Genomic DNA, 7,323 nt, shown 5'->3' on the forward strand with positions numbered 1-7,323 from the left:
ACGGAGAAGGGGGGTTGTAAGATGAGCTACCTTCGACCAGATGTCTTTTTACATTATTGGATCGTAATGACTCGCGAAAAAAAACGGTATAACTAATGAAAGTAAATTCTGTAAAAAGGGCGCAACGCGATCTGTTGACGCTTTATTGTGTCTAAACGGACGAAATGGTGCCATTAAAATTTCCTGCATTCTTTACGTTCACCCTAACGGATACATACGGAGTTTATTAGTGCAAGTCACTATGGGAAGACATCCAGATTGTTGGACAAGTCAGAGTAAGAGGACAAACGTTCGACGATCAACCTTTTCTCTTATTTATTGATTGATGGCTTGTAAAAGGGTTCCTATTTTGTTGGGATGTTTAGTCATGCAGAATAGTAGCTGAGGACAATGTGTCGTTTATGTATGCTCACGGTTTTTTTCTCAGCAGTAAAAGTTTCTGGCGAGAATCGAACCGTGCATGCGCAACGGTTGGAAACTTTGGTATTAAAGCTCAGGCTGGCGATTGTGAGAACAAATTCTTTTTTTTTTTGGTATTATTAAAAAGTATTTAATTGGAGCTATAAGGGAGAAATACCTAGCAATGCATTTTGATCAGGTTGGCTGCAATGATCATCAATGACCATTACGTTTTACTAAATTTTTTAGAATGAATAAAATAAGAAAAATTGTATGGACGAACAAATTTTCAACGACGTATACGACTATGCGTTAGATAATATTGTCAGAGAAATGGATGCACAAGTGCGGTGTAATATTTTGCAAAAATTAATATTTATGGCTTGGTATATTTCGATTAATTGCGATTTCCAGGATAACATATATATCAAATTCACGTTGCAGTCAATGTGTTAACATTACTGTTATACAATATCGATGTATCGATTTATTTTCGTAATTTATATATTACTAAAATCTGTAACAAAATTATTTGATATCCATAATAATACTTCGCGCAATAATCTATCAAACACGCATCTAATTTACCAGAAATCTCCTTCTCTTCTCGCAAATCTCTTACACTCCTCGTTAAAAAGATAACCCAGGTGTGTTATCTTCAATTTCTCAATAACGCGTGCAAAGTTTTTCGTCTGTAACGTATAACATCAAAACATTATGAGCTCAGAATATGCGGTTCGTTGAAAATAATTAAAAATATTATGAGGTTTCGTATGTAACAAAGAAAAACTATTCTATACTATGGTCGAAATGATAACACAATCTGTTAATATGTTTAGAAATTGCTCAGTAGTTCATGATCTATCAACGAGTAAAGATTACAGTACAATATTATATAAATTTGTATGTGGGACGCGGAAAAATATTAAACGAGTCTAAAAAAAAGCAAATTCTTGAACTAAAACAGCAACAGTTATCAGTAGCAAAAATATCGAAAGTAATAAGATGAAGTTGTAGTGTAATACACAATTTCTTAAAAAGTGTTGAAGATTATTCAAAAAGAAAAGTACTGGTCGGCCGTCATCGTTATCCAATAGTGATAAGCAAGCAATTTTGCGCTTAGCTTCCAACTCGTAGTTAACAACGAAGCAAATAATGGAAAAATCTAGTGTCAGTGCTAGTGTTTCAAGTGTTTGTCGAGTTCTACTATCCTGCAAAGATATTAAGAGGCTAAAATTGAAAAAGAAACCTTCGTTAACAACGAAATACAAAGCAGAACGTTTACGCTTTGCAAAAGAAAGAGTGCATTGGAAAAAGAAATAGAGAAAAGTATTATTTTCAGACGAAAAAGATTCAACTTGGATGGTCCTGATAGATTTCAATATTATTTTCATGACACAAGAAAAGAGACGATGTCAGCAATTCGACGACAAATGGGAGGAGGCAGCGTGATGGTTTGGGCCAGCGTCGGTTATTTCGGCAAGACAAGTATCAAGTTCATCGACGGCAGAATGAATAGTGTTTGATACATAAATTTAATCAAAAAACAAATAAATAATCATGCAGAACGCATTTCTGGATCTAATTGCATCTTTCAACAAGATAATGCATTTGTACACACATCAACATTGGTTCTATTTTATTTTAATGAAAATAATATATTTATTTTGTCGTGGCGTGCACGCTGCCCGGACCTTAATATTATTGAAAATTGCTGGGCAGAACTTGTTCACGGCGTATACGCAAATAGAAAGAAATATCAACAGGTACAAGAATTAAAAAATACAATTGTACGCGAATGGGATACGTTTAGTCAAAATTACATCCAGAAACTATATAAATCGATACCACATCGTATAATAGAAGTAATAGAAAATAAAGAGGATCTACCCATTATTAAATAAGTATATGTGTTTGATAAGTAATTATTGTTAGTTACAATTTATGTTGATTATTATTTTCTTATTGTACATGTGCTTCTTCTCGTTCTTAAAATAAAACAATTTTTTTTTGTTACACACTAAACCTCATAATATTTTAAATTATTTTCAACGAATCGCATGTTCTCAGCTCATAATGTTTTGATATTATATGTTACAGACGAAAAACTTTACACGCGTCATTAAGAAATTAAAGATAACACACCTGGGTTATCTTTTTGACGAGGAATGTATATAGGCGACATTATTTATAGAAAAGTGTAAATGCAGAAATCGCTTGTTCATAAATTAATCGAACCACACGACGGTATCGTTTTACGAAGGTGTCAAGTACATCGTCCAGTGTTCGGGTGTGCCGCTGTACATATACATGTATGTATAATAAATCTGAGGGAAACCGGCGGCTTGTTTGGTTCACCAAAAGAGATGGATATATCAGAGGCGAAAATCAGCCATCGACAGGGCCATCCTAATTCATCTGTTCTCTCCCTGTTACACCCTCTTTACGTACATATATGCATGCGTACGTTGTCTTCCATAAATTGGCCTTTAACAAAGCTTCCGTCCATGGTATGCATAAACAGACGAAAGAAGAGATGCCTCTCGCTCATCTGCCGACAAAAACGAGAGCGAGAGAGCTTTAACCATAATTTAATAACCGATTCGGCCTTTTAGTTTTGAGACGGCCCGCGAACAGAGAAGGAGAATAAAGAGGCCCCGTGGTTGCTGCCGTTGGAAACAAGTTTAAAGTCTGAAACGGCCTCATAAATAAGCCCCGCCGGAATTACAATAATCCGATCCAATTAAAGCGAAAATTTATAGTCGCAAAAAGCGTAGACGCGTCCTCCGCCAGCGATTTGCATTTCGAAATTTGCAAGCGTAATTTCGAATTTGCTTAATAGCCCTGCCGTTTTCAATCCTTTCCCCCTGCGTCTACGACATCTACGTGTTCCTTCTTGGTTAATCGCGCGATAGATTTCATTTTCATACATCGTTATATTATACATATATTCGTCGACGATACGTGCACTATCTCGTATGTGTGTATAGATATCTATGACGAAGTGATGGGGCATGTTGAAAAGAAAGAGAGAAACGATCACGCTGGGCTCAACGTCTTTGAAAAGGGCCGACGTCTATTATGAATTTCATACACTGACCTTCTTTATGTTCGTTTTATGGGGCGGCCTCCGTAACTTTCGACCATTTACCATACCTTGCTGCAGGTAAAGTCCACTCGATACTCCACCTAGACTTCGCTACTTTTTATGAGAATCTATTGCTTTATCGGATAATGTCTGGTTGATTTGATTTGTTGTTGTTAAAATATTTAGTGTACAAGAGGAATTTTGCTTAATGAGCTCGTAACAGAGACGTGTAAAATATACTTTACATTTTATTTCGACGAATAAAAATTTGTTTTACAGGTTCCTTCAATTTTAAACAGCTTTCGTTAGTTCTATATGAACTCTCCGCAATTTTCTACTTTGTCGAGTTTTCTCAACATCTCCATTACATCAATATGAGCTTCTTTCTTTCTCAAATCTCTTTTTAATATACTTTACACTGATCAAATTATGATAATTAAAGGTTACAACCTTTAATAAGTATCTTCTTAGAAACGATCCTATACTGGATGAACCACGAAACGTGATCAGCTTACATAGATTATTCTGTTCTTAATAGACCGATCGAAAATTTGTTTGTCATTACATGATTACACGATACGAAGAGAGTTTTAATGATCGTGATAAATTTTTTGTCGACTCTTTTTTTCGGAGTTATTAAAGTTACCTTTATATCTTCATATTAGATGAACCTATAATATTTTTACTCGTATTTTTTCGAATTCGAATTCGGCAAATATCGTAACAAATATCTTTTTTCCATCTGGACCGAAGAAACGCAAAAAATGTGCTTTATCTTAATTTAAACGATGTTTAAATAGCGATATTCCTCGTAATAAGATCATGCAAAATTCTTTCAACTAGATTATTTTTTAAATGCTCCTTTGGTTCAGATGGGAAAAGGATATTTGTTCCATGATATTCGTCGAATTTCTCCTAATACTCTTTAAAAGGGGCGTGTAAAAAAATTATAGGTTCATCTATGAAAAAGTGAAGGTAACTCTGAATAATCGAAGAAAAAGAGAATTAAGAAAATATTTACAATGATCGTCTTAAAGCTCTCTTTGAATCATGTTATACCGGACAAGAAAATTGTCGATTAACCAGCTAATAACAGAATAGTGTAACGCGTTTCGTGATTCAGACTATATAAAATTTTCCAAATAAAGAAATTCAACTGAAAAATCTTGACGATTGCCTTACTACGGTCGTGATCGTCGATGTCGGAGCAGGCGCTTAAAAATAACGCAAAATACTTACCCGTTGGTTGGCGTTCCGCCATAATATTCGATGGATCGAAACCAGATCTAACAATCATCATCGAAGAGGCGGTCGAGCCGGTGCCAAATTCGCAGGGCCCCTAAAATTTTCTGCTCGGCCATTAGCATAAATTACCAGCATCAAGGTGACCGGCCACGAAGCCCGTTATTCCACTCGCGTAATCCTGATCGCTAATGTCATACATCCTGTTTTAGAGGTGTTGAAAACGAGGCCGCAAGGTGGTCAAGTACAACGAAGCAACAGAAACGCGGGCAACCTGCTCGAAATGTTGGGATATCAGCGATTCGTGTATTTCTGGTCTTAACTGCGTCTAAACGGTCGCATCGAACGAATATTTAGGAGACTAGCAATTTTCTTCTTTTGTACAGGTGTACCAGGTTTTCGCTGTATTGCTAAACTAGTTAATAATTTAAGTTTAACTAGTAATTCCTGAACTAGCGTCAGATTACGACTGTGTTTCAAATTTCAACTGTGAATCTGAATCGATTAGTTTAGATGACGTATTGAGGGAAATAACGGTATTCGTGTGTTAAGTTTTAGAGTAGTACTTTATAATAGTCCGAAATATTTCATAGTTTTATATTTTCGTTATTTCGAACATCCGCATTTTAGAAATTTCACTTTCCTAAATTTCTGAATTTTCATAATTTCAAATATTTGAATTTTTTAATATTTCCATATCTCAACTCACACATTTATTAATTTTCAGGTACAATATTTCAAAGTCCTAAATTTTTAGCTTTTCCAACGATCCAACCTTTTCTTTAAAGCTTCCTTTTTCCACAAAGCAATGATCATCAATATGTATTCATTATTCATCGTCTCATTTCCTCAAATAATCGCTAATTCTTTCTTAGTTTCATCAACAATGAAACATTTCATAACAATTTTTCAACGATATCCAATCTTTTACAAACTTTCGTGATCTTATCGAATTTCGCGAAGCGCGGTTCCGTGAATGTTATTAAGTGTATTGTAAAATTAATAGCCGCGACAATGCGCCGCGTCACGCGTCCTTTAGTGAAAGTGATGAAGACTGGCGAGACACTGAGTGGAACCGTGAAAAATTGCTCGTCAACGAACGCCATGACGCGACGAGCAACGGTAACCTTAATACTCTGACAACTTTTCCTCTGCTTTCGTCTTTTTTTTTTACTGACTGTTCTCGTTCACGAGGACCCATCGTTTTTGGGCCGATTGAGCCGTCGTCAGCGAAAGCGCGATATTTCACCCGGATGGCAATCGATACGCGATTATCCTTCAAAGGTCAACCTTTAAGACAGCTTTTTGAAAAGTTGTTCGTATCTTCATCTGGTCGAGGTAAAAGCATTCGATTTTTCGCGGTGTTTGCGTCAGACAGCAGATTTCCGATCTACTCGTCCACTTGCTGAAGAGATGGGCGAGTCTGATTGCGATGGATAATCCTCTGTGCTTTTTCAACGTCTTACTTTATCTGATTGCGAACGAAAAAGGTGCTGGCTCGTGCATTTGGATAGATTTGCTTCTTCGAGACTTTTAGACTCTTCTTCAGTAACGATAATCAGCTTTTTGAGTGTAGGATCGTTCGGGATGTTGCAGTCAGGGCTTGAACGATTGGAAATATTAAAAGGCGAAAGTCTGTAGAAACAATTTATACACACAGTCTTATGAGAATATCTGAATACTCGTAGGAACCTTTCTGAATACATTATATGCGTTATACGGAACATTTTGAAGTCCAGTTAGCATTTTAACGAGACATGTATATACCCACTGAACATATGAATATATATATTCCCACTGAATATAGAGACTTATTAATCCACGTAATGGATAATTGATTTATTAAATATTTTTGTAATTTTAGCAAAATATGTACGTGAATTAATAAACCTCTATATTCAATGGGACTATCTTTAATTCTTATTATATATTTGATATTATTGTATAAGGCACACATATAGATAGGTATATATATGTCATTTAATGTAAAAGTAATATAAAAATAATGTAAAAGCGGTACACGTCGAAAAACTTAATTACTAAATAATGAGGTACGAGGAAGTTGAAGTTCTGTTGAATGCAATAATGTTAAGAAACGTTAGCATATCACAACAATATATATATATATATATATATATATATCTTGTTTCATATATATTGTGTATGATAGTTATTGGGTCTCATTCTAGTGCTAATAAAATTCCAAAATGTTTTATATGGCACATAGAATATAGACATAAAACATTTCTATAGTACGCGTTGAAATATTTTCACGAGCCAGTGTACGTGCAGTTACTCATATTAATATTGTGACACAGCATTATCTCTGTATCGTAGAGGATAATTTAAATATCGTACTTGTTCTGTGAAGATATACATTATTTATCGTAGCTCGAAAGTACGTAAAGAATTTCATTCTAACAATCTTATTTTTCGGGTAAAGACTGCATAATTTTTAGTATTATTTGTTGCAGATATCATTAGAAGGTGCGAAAAAAAGATCATTGAATTTAAGAAATAAAGGGAGCAATCTCTTTTTTCTTAAGATTCTGTACAGTTAAATATTATTATTAGGAAGACATTGTTTACGTATT

The 7,323-nt window shown here is 34.9% G+C and overlaps 1 long non-coding RNA gene across 1 annotated transcript; it reads left to right on the forward strand.

The window, feature by feature from the left end:
- The first annotated feature begins 1,023 nt into the window (after window positions 1-1,023).
- Window positions 1,024-2,434, forward strand: LOC132911137 (uncharacterized). Its single transcript, XR_009658917.1, has 2 exons — window positions 1,024-1,302; window positions 1,742-2,434. It is a non-coding gene; the product is annotated as an uncharacterized LOC132911137 (long non-coding RNA).
- Window positions 2,435-7,323: the final 4,889 nt, after the last annotated feature.

Source organism: Bombus pascuorum, chromosome 10, assembly GCF_905332965.1.
Source record: "Bombus pascuorum chromosome 10, iyBomPasc1.1, whole genome shotgun sequence".
Lineage (NCBI taxonomy): Eukaryota > Metazoa > Arthropoda > Insecta > Hymenoptera > Apidae > Bombus > Bombus pascuorum.